The 16,197-nt window shown below is 46.5% G+C and overlaps 1 protein-coding gene across 10 annotated transcripts in view; it reads right to left on the bottom strand.

Moving 5' to 3' along the window:
* The window catches only part of Dgkg (diacylglycerol kinase, gamma), a 193,493-nt gene that overhangs the window by 167,733 nt on the left and 9,563 nt on the right, over positions 1-16,197 (bottom strand).

Genomic DNA, 16,197 nt, shown 5'->3' with positions numbered 1-16,197 from the left:
ATAAAGGTTTTTTTGTCTTCTCAGACTTTGGACAAGGTCAGATTTCGATGACTTTCTCTACATTAGCTTTTAATCTTGCTTATTTCACCTTCAACCTTGACTCCTACACAGCTGCCTTACTTAGATCTTCCTATTGCTGTGATACACCATATAACCAAAATCAACTTGGCAAGGAAAGGGTTTATTTTATTTCATAGCTTATAACCCATCATACAGCGAAGTCAGGACAGGAACAAAAGGCGGGAACCTGGAAGCAAAAACTAATGCGGAGGCCATGGAACAATGCTGCTGACTGGCTTGCTCCCCATGGCTCACTCAGCCTGCTTTCTTATAGAACTCAGGACCACCAGCCCAGGGATGGCATCAACCACAGTGGGTTAGGTCCTCCCATGTCAATCATCAGTCAAGACAATGCCCCACAACCTTGTCCACAGACTAATTTGTGGGGATATTTTCTTAATTGAGGTTCCAAAATGACCATGGCTTGAGACAAGTTGACCTAAGAATTAGCTAGTATACTAGCAATTCAGTTCAGTTAGCTGCACTAAGAAGGTCCCTTAAAATGCTCATCCCAGATAGGAATAGCATCTTTGCCCTTCATCGGCACTGGGGGTAGTGGGTGAGGGTTGGGGGGACTTTTTTCTACTGCAGTTCTTACCACACTGAATGAAATTCAACAAATATCTCTCTCCTACGAGGGTTTGAATTCCTTCAGGGAAGAAAAAAAAATCACCTGTTCACTTAAGCTCTAGCTTCAAGATTTATGGAGTATCCTGACCATTTAAAAAGTGGTTTTCAGCCCTCCTCCCCTTTTAAATGAGAAGATTTGCAAGGAACAAAAGATCTTACCATATCTATCTGCACATCTTTGAGAGAGAGAATAGAATGATAAAGAATTGAAGAGACAAAGAGACACAAGTTGGAGTAAAATTGTTTATGATCTCACTTAGGAGCTGCTAACCTTACAATAAAAATGCACTTATACATAGTTTCGTACTAAAATAATGAGCTATGAACTTGTAGGATATCAGGGCTATTATCTTGCCAACGTAACTTAGTTATCTGTTATGTTTACCTCCATAGTACGTATCAAGGTAGTTCTATATGTGTCTGGTTGTGTGTATCAAGATAAGTGGTTAAGTTGCTTGACTCACCAATGAATTGCTGCTATCCTCACAGTCTTGATAGATTGGTGTCCCCCACTAACCACTCGTCCTGGTATTTTAGAGCCTTTGAAGTCTAGACTGTGCCTGTAACCTACTTTAACCACAAAGTCACAGAGACAACATTGTGACTATCAGGTTGAAGCTCTGACCCGAGCCAGTGCCTTTCATTTTTGCTTTATTGAGATTACCAAACCTCTTTGGAAGAAGTTCAGCCACACAGGGTTGGAGATAGCCCATAGAGACCACATGGGAAGACCACAGCACAGGGTGAGGCTTACCATTACACAGAAAACCAAGGAACTCAGATGACAATGAAACCGGAAGACCCCAGTCAAACCACTCACTGAGTCACAAAAGCCATGGTGCTAAGCGTGCCAGGCAAGGTGCCATCTTGGATTCTGTAGCGTTAACAAGAACCACACAGAGCAAAGACAATGGGTTCCCTCTGACCCTTGTCTGCATCCCCAGTGCATATGATTGTGTGGATTAATAAAGTGACTGTTGAGTCACTAAGTTTTGGGGTAGTTAGTTGCACAGTCACAGGTAACCAAACAGCTCTACAAGCAATTTTGGGTGCAAATTTCCCATGTATTTTCTCGGTATGGATTTGCATGGTTGATCTCAAACTGCAACTAGTTTGTGTCTTAAAACCTACTAACTGGAAAATGGCAGACTAAAAATAACTTTGATGCAAATATCACCACGTGTAGCAGGGTTAGCTCACTCCCCTTCCCTGACTCAATGACAGCTATGAAGCCAAGGGAGCTATAATTCCTAATTTAAAAGCAACCATATGAATAGCTGAAAGCCACAAACGACTTAGAGCAGAACTGACGTCGAAACGATACCAGTGTGGTCTTCCCAGGTCACAGGATTTGAGGTAAGTGTCAGTGTGGGGGCAGGAGCTCTGGAGCCTTCAGACAGAGCTTAAGTTCACAGAGAATTGAATTAGAGCCGCCAGGGAACTTAGTAATGAGCTAATTTGGGTTCATGAATAACAAATAAGAGTAATATCTAAGAAATTCATTTAGTAGCATGTCAGCATAGAGCCCCAACACACATGCACACACAGAGACACACACAGACACACACACACCACAATACACACACACACATACTCACTCACACACACACACCACACATACACACACATGCACACACACACACACATACTCACTCACACACACACACCACACATACACACACATGCACACACACACACACATGCACACACACTCACACACACACCACACATACACACACTCACACACAGACACACAGACACACACACACCACACACACACACATGCACACACCACACACACACCACACTCAAACACACACACACCACACACACACACACCACACACATGCGCACACACCACACACACATGCACACACCACACACACACATGCACACACCATACACACCACACTCAAACACACACACACCACACACACACACCACACACATGCACACACACCACACACACATGCACACACACACATGCACACACACACACACACACACACACACACACACACACACACACCCTAGGAATTTTGGAATTACGTGCTACTCAGGAAATCCAGACTGGACTTCCATTTGAGGAGCATGTTGTACTATATTTGTGGCATCAAGCAAACCAGTGTGGACCTGTCAACCTGAACCAAGTTGTGCAGGTACAGGTGGGATCTGAGAGCTGGTCTGGTCTCCAGGAGAGCTTTCATTTTTTGGTGGGGGGAGGGTAGAAGCTGATACTCCCAGGGGCTCTCTTTGAGAGTGTGGGTACCCCAAAGGCATCACACTTTAAGGGCTGGTCATTAATTTGTTTGCGAACTTGTTCAACAAACCATTTTAACAACACATGACAATAGCTGTAACCCCCAGAAACAGCCTACTGCACATCCCCTGCCTTTCTCATTCTATCTGTAACAGGCACCAAGCCCTGCATGAATGCCATTTTTATGCCGGTTTTAGAGCGGTTGAGACAGGCCAGAGTTTTCCCTCTAGTGAGTGACAGGACAGGACAGAACCCTAGTCTGCTTAGTTTCAAGGCTCACCATCTCTCCTTTCTACCTCTGGGTGAATAGGTTTTGGGTGGGTACCCAAGCAGCTGGGTTAGTGCAAGGTGTTGATGCCATCAACCAAGCCATGTTCAGAGATCCAGTAACCTCACATCCATGTGGAGAGGTAGACCAGAGGTGAAACCACAGGAGGCTTTCGGAGGGCTGCTGTCAGTAAAGAGGGAAAACTATAGCACACGTGACACAGAAATGCAGTAGGATGCAAAATATTCAGGGAGGGGTTGGGGATTTAGCTCAGTGGTAGAGCGCTTGCCTAGGAAGCGCAAGGCCCTGGGTTCGGTCCCCAGCTCTGAAAAAAAAAAAAGAACCAAAAAAAATATGCAGGGAGTTTGTGGGTAAAACATGAGAGGCTAACACAGCCTATGACTCTTGTCCTGTCAGGGAAGCCATGCTGGGATAGGGTCGTGAATAGAAGCCACCTCAGGGAAAGTTCTCTAGAGACTCATCAGGTGTCAAGGGAAACTTGCGTCCAAAGCACCAGACAGAAGTCTGGTCTTGGATCTAAAGATGCCAGAAATCAAACCTCGGCTCACAACTGTGTGGTTTGATACAAGTTATTCATAATTTCAGGATAGGCAAAACAGTAACGTTGATGCGTGCTTTGCAGGGCTGCCCTTTGCGTCCGTTTCATAAAGCTGAGTTACAAGCAGGTTTCGCATGCATCGATGGTCGCCAAAGTGTGGTCCCTCCACCCACAGCAACCGCACTGCCTGGAAACTCATTGGAAAAGAGAGTCAGTAGGACTTAAAGGCCTTGAGAAATTCAGTGTCTTAGCAACCTGCAGGTCTGTAAGCACTGCCTTCTACTGGTGCAGTGGGCAGGGCTGAGAGGGAAAAGCTGGGATGCCTGGAGTTAGTATTTCTCCCAAGTCCCCTGGGCACACTGGGTCTGGGTCTCCCATGTCAATCATACTTCCCTGAGGGAGGAAAACATTACTGGGAGCCCAGGGCTTCAAGACATCCGAAACCTGTCATTCTGCTAAGCTTCTAAAGTTCTCACTATGACTTGTGTTCCCTGTAGAAATTCCCTTCTTCTCCTATCTACATGTTTTTTTAATAGTCCTTATGTCACACTTTGTGACAAATATGTCATCTAGGGAGGGCACGGAACAGATAATAATGATTTCTTACTACAAAGAGAATGGACAAGAAACCATCAAAGAGTCTCTAGAAGGCGAGAGAAATGGCAGCTCCGTCAACCCTGGCAGCCCAATCACATGTGAGAGGCACAACCATTAAGGAAGAAACAGCAAAGAAAAGCTGTGAGCCTAAAGCACGAGGCTTCAGTAGGTAGGAAAGGGGATGGGGTTGTAAAGCAGCAGGCAGCGTGGTGCGATGCGATCTGGCGCTGTGTACGCCGTGTGCAGTGGGTGGGATGTGAGCACCCGAGAGGCTGAAGCAATCGCACCGGAGCTGTTCACATCTGGGACAGTCGGCTGGGCTCCACCGACCAGCAGGAATCTGCGGTTGGTCTGGTACTGCTCTCCATTGTGTGGACACCTTGTGTTCTCTCTGACATCTCTGTCTTCTCGCCCTCCTGTTGTCTCCATTCCTCTTCCTTTTCTCCTCTATTTTCAGTTCCCCACACCGACAGAAACAAACGGCAACTGTCTTGTGTAGTCTATTGATTCTATATTAGCAGCTACAAGACAATCTTCTCAGATGATCTTACCAGAGCACTTTTCCCTGTGGTCAGTTGAGCCGTCGTTCAAACCTGCTTCTGCCTGGACATAAAGTAGCTCACATCCCCAGCATCTATATATCTTCATATAGATGTTCTCATACCTTCAAAGGTTATGAATGGCTTCCTTAGAGTGTAAGCTGCCTGGGGTTGGATCTTCTGGCACATCCCAGAAATCCAAGATTTTGTTTACAAGACATAAAAAAGGTGTTTCTTCTCCCAGCATCTTGGTAGGAACAACGATGGGCAGACGTGCAGTGTTGATTCAGCACCATGGACAAGAAAACTCAGTGGCGCTGGCCAGACACTCCTCCCCCAGACATTATGTCCCTGTAGGGCTCAGTGTAGACACCCAAAGCTACCTAGAATCCAGTGTGAGCAAATGCCTTTACTGTGTGCCAAGCTGGCCTAAACAGTTCGCACACTGTATTCGGTTGAGTGCATGTGACCACTGTCTGAGAGAGACAGGGAAAATCATGCTAAGGCCAGTCCAGGCTCCATTGTAATCTCCAGGCTAGCCCGGGTGAAATAATGAGATCTTATCTCTAAAAAAACCCAATAAAAAAGATAGCAAAACGAACGCACAGATGTTAGAAATGCCAACGCAGGCCATTCAGCTGTTAACTGACAAATCCAAGACTCAGGAGTCCATGTGGTCTGACCCTGGGACTGCTCTTGACCGCTATGTCACGCAACAAAAGGTAACAGGCCACTGGTGCCACATGGCAGTGCTCCACAGGAGACAGTCATCAAGAACATGCAAACACATAGACAGGCATTTTAAATATTGCCATTAGAATAAACTACAAGGTAAAAAATTCGAGAATCCCCTTTCAAAACCACAGTTTCAAGTGGGAAGGAAGAACGGATTTGCCTCCCGACTGGAGAGGGGGCTGACGTGTGTCTTGGAGCTTTGGGGTCTTAATTTAAGTAGCTGAGCAGTTAGTTCCATTCGCTAGGCTTCAAGCTGCTCACGTGGTAGCATCAGAGAGGGAATTAAGTAATATTTAGATCACCTCTCAATGGTAACTTCTCTCTCCGAGGATGGTAGTCACGGTGTTGATGCCACGTCTTAGGCTGGGAAGGCCATTCACTTTGTACTCATTTAAAACATACTTCATTGAGTAGAGGCACGGCGAGTGTCTAAGGTCACCTATCCAACTGTCAACAATCAGACAACCGTTTAACAACCAAAGGTAATCGCTTTGTTGAGAAGAAAGCAGGAAAACGACCACTGCTGATGTGGAGGTATATTATCCAAACAGCACAGCCAGCTAGAGCCCCAAAGATGCATTTCCACCAAATTTAGTCCCACGGGCGTATCTTAAACCACACGGGTGGCAACGCTGGCACAACCGCTGCACGGTTTCACGCCAGGGATATTTGTGGCAGCGTTGTTTACAGGAGCGGAAATTCCAACAACGGGATGCATGCCATCCCGAGGGTGACAAGCACGGTGTGTTAAATATGTGAAAGTTAAATACCCCGACATCACTCAAAAGCTTTGAAGATTTGTTAAGATGCACGGAGGAGCACCTTATAGAAATTGCAAGCCAACAAGCAAAAGTTATTTAAAATATTAGGCTAGAAACAGTCTCAGTGGATGATGAACTGTGCTGCCTGGACTCCCACTTGGAAAGAAAGATTTGCTCCCCACCTTGTTTCCCAGGGAGGTTCTGGCACCCAGTCCTCCCCCTGCCTGCCCTTTCCTGCAATTGCTTCAGTTGAGGAAGGGCTTCATTACCCTAAGGCCACACCTCCTTCTGGGCAGTGCTGTTGTTGTTGCAATGCTAAATTCTAGGTCTACCAGGGAAGTCTCACATTTACCAGCTTTTGTTGAGCATGCCTTATTCCTTAATGGGCTATAGCCAGTTACTGGAGGGATTCGAGGTAGATGGGGTTTGAGTTACCTGGTTGGGGGTGGAGAAGTGAGAGGAGAGAGAAGAGACCAGGAGGAAGAAGGAGAAGAGGAGGAAGCCGCCATGAGGGGAGATGGACCATGAACACATGAACAGGAGAAACAGCAAGTATCTGGGGCACACTGCTGGGGATGTAGCCAGGCCTGCAGTTAGAATAGCAGATTATGGGTGACCCCTAGCAATTGTCAAAGCCAAACAGAATAGCCATAGTCTGAGTCTCATTTATTTGTAAGCTAATGAGTGGGGGGTATGTTTAAATTGGGTGCACGACACAGCACACCTGGAATTGCTGACTGATAGAAAGCTATGTGGTATGAAGGGCTGACCCCCTATTCTCAGCAGGAATAACACCAGCTTCTTCCTTAGTCAAGCTCCTCTGTGTTCTCTCCTTCCCTACTCCCCCTCTCTCTGCATTCTCGCAAGCACTCATATGAAGGCCAGAGCTCAACACCAAGTGATTCTTCAACCACCCTCCATTTACTTTGAGACAAGATATCTTATTGAATCTGGAGTGCAATAATTTAGCTAGATGGTGTGGCCAGCAAGCCCCAGAGATCTTGATTCTACTTCCTCAGAGCTGAATTACAGGTAACTTTTTTCTTCTCTTGAGTGACAGAATCCAAACTCATGTCCTTGTTCTTATGCAGCAAGTACTTGGCTGACAACCATCTCCCCATCCCATCCTGGAACATTCCTCAGTGATGCTAGAATACGTCCGTCTGGTGACCTCCACCTAAGGGTCTGGGTATCAATGTCATCTCAGCAATATGGAAACCAAGAAAGACCTCCACACATTCTTAAGATGTTCATGCTTAAAAAGAAATAAAAAACGTAGGGGGCGTTAAATATTGATTTAATAGATGCACGACTTACAGCAATGATCACAGGACACTTGTAGCCTTGAACACACTTCTTAGGAAGTGTGGTAGGTCAAAACCAATCTTACCCACCCATCCACTGAGCCAACCAGCCACTTAGGCAACCACTCACCTATCTATCCACCTACCCACCCATCCATCCAAACAACACCTCCCACCAGAAAAGAATCAAGCTTCCAGCTCATACAATAGGAAAGTGAATGCAAAAGGAATCTAAATAGACTAAAAAGGGCTGTTATAAAGTCATAAATACATGACCTGGAAATCAAAAACAGGGGACTGGAGAGACAGCGCAGCAGTTAAGAGCACTGGCTGCTCTTGCAGAGAACCCAGGCTCAAATCCCAGCCCCTACATGGCAGTGCATAACAGTCAGTAATTCTAGCTCCAGGAGATCTGGAATCTTCACACAGCACACATGCAGGCAAAACACCAATGCACATAAAATAAAAATATATCTTAAAAAAAATTGAAAAAATAATCAGACAGTCAATAAAACCAAAAGCTCTTTTTTTGTTGGCAGTGTTGCTTAATTAAAAAAAACAACAACAACAACAGCAACAACAGAGCCCACAAGTCTGGCTCAGTAAGGTAGAGGAAGACCAGGGGAGGTGACACACGGACAAGCCCTCATTACCAGCAATGTCAGCAACAAAGCAGGGCACACAAGTAGAGAGGGGAGACGTGGGGACGGATGAGAGAATCATCTGTGCAGCTCTAGAGGACCGCTCTTGGGGAAGTGGGTGAGACGGAAAATTCCCGAGAAAACGTAGAGCATTCACTCGAGGGCAGACTCCGAGCAGTTCTGTGTATACCTCGGAGTACGTCCATGTGTGAAGTGTGCGGTTATGATATGACCAATGCAAGAATGCCCGCTCCAGTTAAATAAACGCATTGCTTGCCCTCTCAGATTTTCCACACTAGTACTTTACTTTGCGTACCACAGAGGACGTCTTTCCCCCATTGAAGTTCAATTCTGCCTTCTGGTTATCATATTCTCCCCTATGAAGTTTGGCTAATGTGTGTATAAAGGCAACTGCGCTTGCACATTTACCGGTCTCTTAGTAGACCATGAGACGCAAGTTACGGATGACCTCAGTCTCCAGCCGGGTGCAGAGTCCGTGCGGGGTGCCACAGTGCTTTCACAGAAGCCACCGTCGTATGTGACCTGTGTGTGCAAAGAGCTCAGAGAAAGGAGAGTGGGGTGTGCACAGACACAGTCATGCTTGACTGGGAGGAGCAGACAAGACCTGTTCACTGCCGTAATGCGTGGGCTGGAGGCGGGAAGTTATCAGTGTGTGCACCGTTTTTTAGGGCTGGCTATCTCAGATTGACAAGTGAATTAGCGGGCTCAGCCTTGGGAGAGGCTCGGTCTCCTTTTCTTGTTGGTCTTTTGTTGCCCGTGGTTTTTTTTTTGTCAGGGAGTGAGATCTAGTAAGAATTATCCCCACCTCATGCTTCAAGGCAGGGGACTTGGGAGGGGATGGAGGGGAGCATAGGAAGGGGGAAAGTGATGTAAATTAAGTTTCAACAAAAGTCTTTAAAAACAAAAGGAAATAATAGAGCACTAAAAATACAGGTGGGTGGGAGGTTTTGACCTACCACGTTTGCTAAGAAATTCATTCAAGGCTACAACTGTCCTTGAAGCATTTCTTTAAAAATAATAACAATAACAACAACCCTGCAAAACCCCTACGTTGAACTTAAATTTTTAAAGATTTATTTATTTATTATGTATAAGTCCACTGTAGCTGTCTTCAGACGCATCAGATCCCATTACAGATGGTTGTGAGCCACCATGTGGTTGCTGGGATTTGAACTCAGGACCTCTGGAAGAGCAGTCAGTGCTCTTAACCACTGAACCATCTCTCCAGAACTTAATTTTAAGAAGAGTTTCTTTATCCTTTCCTTATATTTTTACCTTCAAATAAAGTAAAGCTAATGAAGTCTGCAGTTCAAACTAATTAGTTTTTTGTTTGTTTGTTTGTTTTGGTTTTGTTTGTTTGTTTGGTTTTGGTTTGTTGAGACAGGATTTTTCTGTATAGCCTGGCCACCCTGGAACTTGCTCTGTGGACTAGCCTTGCCTGCCTCTGTCTCCCGAGTGCTGGAATTAAAGCCACAAAGCAACGTGTCATTTCTCCCAAATCTTTCAAATGAGTGAGTCCAGCCTATTGGAGCATGGACTCTGGGTCCAGTGAGGAGTGTATGTGTTCAGAGTGGATAGCTGAGACTGGAGATACACAAGGCTTCATTCAGCTCTTCTTTTGGACTGGGTCTGAGGTGGAGATCGATGAACCAAGGACATGCTACAAATGGAAGTGAGTGTCTGTCAGAAAACAGGAAGAGAGTACGGTGCTGGGGCCCACAGGGACGAGTTGGCATCTCGATCTCTTAAACCCGTGTTTCCTCATGGGAATGTGGGGAGGGAGAGTATCCATGATTCTACACTGCAGGACAAAGACAGGTGAAGGAGGAACTTGTTCCAGAAGCCAGTGTGTGTGTGTGTGTGTGTGTGTGTGTGTGTGTGTGTGTGTGTGTGTGATCTAGTGCTCAGAGCCGGTGTATAGCTGGACATGGTTCACACAACTGTAATCCCAGCAATCTGATGGAGAGATGAGACAGGAGAATTCTCGGAAGCTAGTGGGCCAGGTGAGCTGGAATAGTGGTGTTGAGACCCTGCCTCAAACAGAAGGGAAGAGGAAGACGCACCTGAGGTTGCCCTTTGACCTCTAAACTGTGGCACGTGTGCATCTGTGCTCACAGACACAAACGTGAAGAAGAGAAGACAATAGTGATCTCCTAGAACTTGCCTGGCACACCGGACTCAGCGGATGGTGACCCTCCTCCCTATTTTATCAGATACAGGGAAACCCAAGGTTCCCCGATGCTACGAGCACTCTCATAAAGGAACGAGGGCTTTGGGTTGAAAAGATACGATTTTGAAGGCGATGGACAGTCGACTTCGGCTTAAGGAAAGGAATGGAGAAGAACGCTTTCAGGGACGAGGCACGAGCGATGAAGCTGTAAGGAGTACAGAATTTCCCCTGTGCTTACAAGCAACGATGGAGTAAACAGAGAATGACACAGCCTTCGTGGGACCGCCGATCACAGGTTAGGAGGGGCGGGGAGGAGGGCAGTGGCGCTAGGAGACATGAACAGTGTGAGTCATCGGGCTAAAAGCATTTAATGCATTGCCACCCAGCTGCAGGGACAGGCCTTTGTGGGCCAGTCACTTTGAAGTAGGCAAAAATAGCCAACAGAAACCAGCCCCACATGAGAAGAAAAGGGAAAAATCATTTTATTTGATTGACTGACATTGTTTTGATCAGAATGTGAAATCTCATGCTGCCTTGGGCTAGTCAGAAAGACACCCTGTGGCCGACCGAGTCATGTGCCAGTCTTCATTGCTCTTGCCTCCACCAGGTATGACTTACTTGGAAATCAGTCCACTCTCACCCCACCCTCCACAGTTAAAAGGACTTTCCCAGTGGAAATGTCATTCTGCACGCTCACCAGGCTCCGTAAATCCCCTTCTTCCCAGATCTCAGAAGAGGATCGGAATCCTCTTCTCCCAGTTCGTGTGATGGCACACCTCTTTCCTCCCTGTCTCTCTGCTCTGCCCGCCCTGACCCTGGACTTCCTCTCTGGCTGGCATCAGCCTCAGTCCTTAGAGCGGCTCTGCACAGGAGCCCTTCACAGAAGCCCCTAGTTTAGATTATTTTCTTGTTCAAGAACCAAGCTGACTGTCAGTTTGTATCTGGTTCCTTTTTCAAGTGTTCAGGTCCTTCAGCATCCAGAGACACTGAGCAGTTTGAAAGTAAGGTGGGGTTTGCATCCAGTTTTCTCTGGATGCAATTTGCGATTCTGGGGTAAGGTGGAATTGAATGAGATATTCCAGGAAGGACCTGTGTGGGCGTGGGTAGTGCATTTGCCTAGAGTCTAATGAGGAAGATATCAGAGAGCAGAGGTACAGTTCGCACATTGACTAGAACTCCTGGTTAAACAAATGAGATAGGAGATGAGATCCCTGCTCTCTCTCTCTCTCTCTCTCTCTCTCTCTCTCTCTCTCTCTCTCTCGGAGATGAGATCCTTGCTCTCTCTCTCTCTCTCTCTCTCTCACACACACACACACACACACACACACACTCACACACACCCACCCACCCACACCCACACCCACCCACCCCCACACACACACACACTGCATAGTTACAAAGAACACTAGGAACTATTCATTTGTCTACATGGTAACACCATTTGGGACCCAATTTAGTTTGTGGTTGGAATTTGTGAACCCAAGGGCGGAGCTCCTGAGGGTGTCTCGTGAGTGAGCAATGCCACAAGGAGGAACTGAGGGGCGTGTCCTCCACTGCCCTTCTTCTGGGGTGATGAAGTAGACAAGGCAGAAGCCTCATGCTGCTGGAGAGCAGGCATTTGTATGCCCTTCCACACCTCTGTGGATGTGGACCACAGCAATCTAAGAGGGTGAACTCCTCCTGCCTTGGGGCCAGCAGGCTGAGAAAACACTAGGAATCAGTGTGGACAGTTGCGGAGAGAATCCGATGGGCTCAGATGGCGATGGCCTGTAAGTCGAGCCCAGTTCTAGTGCAACACAGAACACTAGACTCAGGCAGACGTTTTGTTGTTGATATGAAGATATGTCAACTGCAAGGAAAGAAGGGAATCGGATCCAAGTTCCCCCAAATGGGGAAGCATCAAACTCATTCCAAGGCAGAGGACTAAGGAATGGCCCTTCATGGAAAGCACCACAGGACTAGCCTGTGGCTTCGTTTCTGAGAAGGAAAGGTGAGGGTGCACGGCCAAGGACCATGTAGGCAGGTGGCGCAAACGTCTCAAAGTTACTTCATAAAACAGCATAAGATGGTCCAACAGCGCTGCAGAGAAACACCACCAGAGACTGGGAATCGGGGGAAACTTGGGAAGTCGGCTGCTTAATTTTAGAGCAGATGACAAGAATGATGTGGCCTGCTGCTCACAGGAATGATGACCTGCGGGGCTGCCCCACAGTGTGGGCCATTTTGCAGAAACAATAACAAAAATCCAGATGACTAGAGCTGAGGAAATGTCAACCACTTCATTGTCAGAGTGGAAGAAGATCAATTCCACGAAATCATTTATAAGTCCGCTGGACACGGCATTAATTTTAACCAGGTATCGTTAGATGGTGAGAGAGGGCCCGTCTCAGACAATAGGGTAGAAGTTGATAGAGCAGGACACACTCTGGCCGGCAACCCACTCGTACACACCCACATGTGCACACCCACACACTAAAATGTTGCTCTTAGCCAATACGTGAAAACATGTACTCAGAGAGTAAAATACGTTTTACAGATGTTACTTTCTACATTTAAGTCAAGAATAAAATTGCTCATGATTGAACCTGGGCATTCATAACGTTTTGTTTCCGTTACCTCGACCTTCTCCTGACCCACACAGAGTGGTGTCGCTTCAGGCTTTAACGGGCGAGAAGCGGAGCTCAGGGCCACGCTTATCCACCTCAGTAGAAGCTACACACACAGAAGCTAACGAACACACCAGACCTTAAGATGTTATATGGGCAAATTTGTTTCAGAATTCTTTTTCTTTTCTTTTCTTTTTTTTTGGAGCTGGGGACCGAACCCAGGGCCTTGCGCTTGCTAGGCAAGCACTCTACCACTGAGCTAAATCCCCAATCTCCAGAATTCTTTTTTGTTGCAGAGTATGCGTTTTCTTTAGTTTTAAAGCTATATGTTGTGATCTGGGCGCATTTTAAACAGGCTTCTGTAATTTGGATTGCCCATCTTTTATGGGATCCTTCCTTCACAAGCTAAGTGTGATTTTTGACCCAGCAGTGGCTTAGGGCTGTCTGCTTCGGTATTGCATCCACACCTCTGAACACGATGCTACATTTTCATCTCCTGGTGGAAGCCACACCTGCTTGCGCCCTCATTAGGAGTCCAGTCTCTGGAAGCTGTGCCCTTAGGCCCAGCTGGAGTGCCTGTTTGCATACTCTGTCCTATTCTCTTGGACCTCATTTTACTTTTCCCTCAACTCCCATATTTTACTTTTACTCGTTTTGAAAGGGGGTGCTCCTTTCAGGCAACGAGTCTCTGGATTCGGTCCCTTTGTGCGCGAAATCACTAGTGGCAAGGAAATGTGGGAAGCCCAGACCCACGCTGCGTCCCTGGGGCATCACCTTTCATTTTTATTTTATTTTCCTCTCACTCCCAGAAAGATCCTGCTCTCCAGAATGCTTGGTCTTTTCTATGAGGAGATACAAATATCTTAACACTTCCCAAACACTATATATAAATATAATATATATTACATGTATATATATGCTTGTCAAGGTAAATTCCGTGTGTCTCACTACCAGGTTGCCTAGTTCCTTAAAATCCTTTCCGTACTTACTTATTTCATCACTCGGTTTGTTGAAGGCTGACATAAGACTTCCCTCTGTTATTGTGTGTGACCAAATTATTTCATATGCTTTAATATTTTCTATTCAGAAAAAATACCCATGTGTGTGATATTTCTAATGTTTTCCATATTAAATTCTAGATTGCTTAATGTTGATATCACCGTTCTTTCTTTCCTGTGTGTTTTCTTGGCATTCCTGTGTTCCCCCGATCCGTCCCATTTTGTGTAACACAGAATGTATTTAGAACTGAGACCCTTCCAACCTCTTTGCCTTGTAGCCGAAATAATGAAACCAGCTACCCTTAGGTAATAATGTGCATGCTTGACCTCACTTTTATCACCCTGTCTCGAACTTCCTGTTTTTACCTCTCCTTTCTAATTTTCTTACTTAGTTTTTTAATTTAATTTTTTCCCCTGAGCATGCATGAGCTGTTTTAACTAAAGTGAAGAACGGAGTTTCTGTGTTTCAGCATTTTTCCTTCTGTCCCCCCTTTCCTGTCCTGAGGAAAATCTATATTGCCACCTTAGTGTGCCCACTACGGCCACATGTTTCCAGTCTCCCTATCTCATGTCTCCAGATGTCTTCTCAACATCATGCTCATTTTAAATTTTCTGTGCTGTTTCCCCCTTTGGGCTTCCAGGCACGGCTCTGCACGTGAGCTTAGCCAAAAGGCTGAAAGGTCTTCATTCTGCAAACGTGACGAACGCAGTGGTTTTCAGCACGTGGGTCACGACCCCTCAGGGGTTAAATGACTCTCACAGAGGTGCTTAAGACCATCGGAAAACACAGATATTTACACTATGATCCGCAACAGCAGCAACATCACAGTTAAGGAGTAGCAATAATAATCTTACGGTCGGGGTCAGCACACCATGAGAAACTGTATTAAAGGGGCACAGCATGAGGAAGGCTGAGAACCATGGCTCTAAAGGGATGCCTGCCTGAACCTCTCTCGACAGTTCAGCCCTGAGCTGAGCTTCTCGTCTGCTCACACATTCTGCTGCTATTCTTCAGAGCCCTCCCTCATGAAGCCACCACACCCCCAGGCACAGATACAGAAGCCAGGGAGTGACCCTGGGCTCCCTTGCCCTGCTTCCCACCCCTCCCTTAAGCCTTCTCTCCTGATTCTCCACTCCTGCAGCCTTTGCTCAGCCCTCTCATCACCCTGATTTCCCCTCAGAGCCCCTGTGTGGGCCATATTATATGTATAATGGCCGTATTATTCCCCACGTAATAGTTTCTCAGGGTCCCTTACATTGTATATGAAAAACCTACACTCTTTGATGCAGCAGACAAGACCCTCTGTAGTTGGGCTGCTGCTCACGTTTCCAGACACAGCTCCTATCACTTTCTCATGCAGACTTCGCTTCAGTAACTGAGCTGTGTCCCAGGAACGGCCTCTGAGACTTTGCTCATGCCATTCCCTCTCATTCTTTACGACTTTTGGCTCAAGTTCTCCAGATCGTTATCTGGCTTCTTTGATCTACTAACTTCTCAGTTTGTGGATTTACCTCTGACTTTCATCTAAGATTAGCACTGTTTTGTTTCTGGCTCTGTTACACATCCTTGCTAGAAAACACTTGACCTCCCTTAGAAACTGGTTCTGTGTGGAGCACACAGTGGGTGCTCAGTGACCTTCCTTAGAAACTGGTCCTGTGTGGAGCACACAGTGGGTGCTCAGTGACCTTCCTTAGAAACTGGTTCTGTGTGGAGCACACAGTGGGTGCTCCGTGACCTTCCTTAGAAACTGGTCCTGTGTGGAGCACACAGTGGGTGCTCAGTGACCTTCCTTAGAAACTGGTCCTGTGTGGAGCACACAGTGGGTGCTCAGTGACCTTCCTTAGAAACTGGTCCTGTGTGGAGCACACAGTGGGTGCTCAGTGACCTTCCTTAGAAACTGGTCCTGTGTGGAGCACACAGTGGGTGCTCAGTGACCTTCCTTAGAAACTGGTCCTGTGTGGAGCACACAGTGGGTACCCAGTACACGTGTGGGTTCATGACTCAGTGTCTGTTCAGGAATGTACTTGCTGTGATGGAATGATTTAGG

This window comes from Rattus norvegicus, chromosome 11 (genome assembly GCF_021556685.1).
Source record: "Rattus norvegicus strain SHRSP/BbbUtx chromosome 11, alternate assembly SHRSP_T2T, whole genome shotgun sequence".
Lineage (NCBI taxonomy): Eukaryota > Metazoa > Chordata > Mammalia > Rodentia > Muridae > Rattus > Rattus norvegicus.
This window is presented reverse-complemented; position numbering and strand designations above follow the sequence as displayed.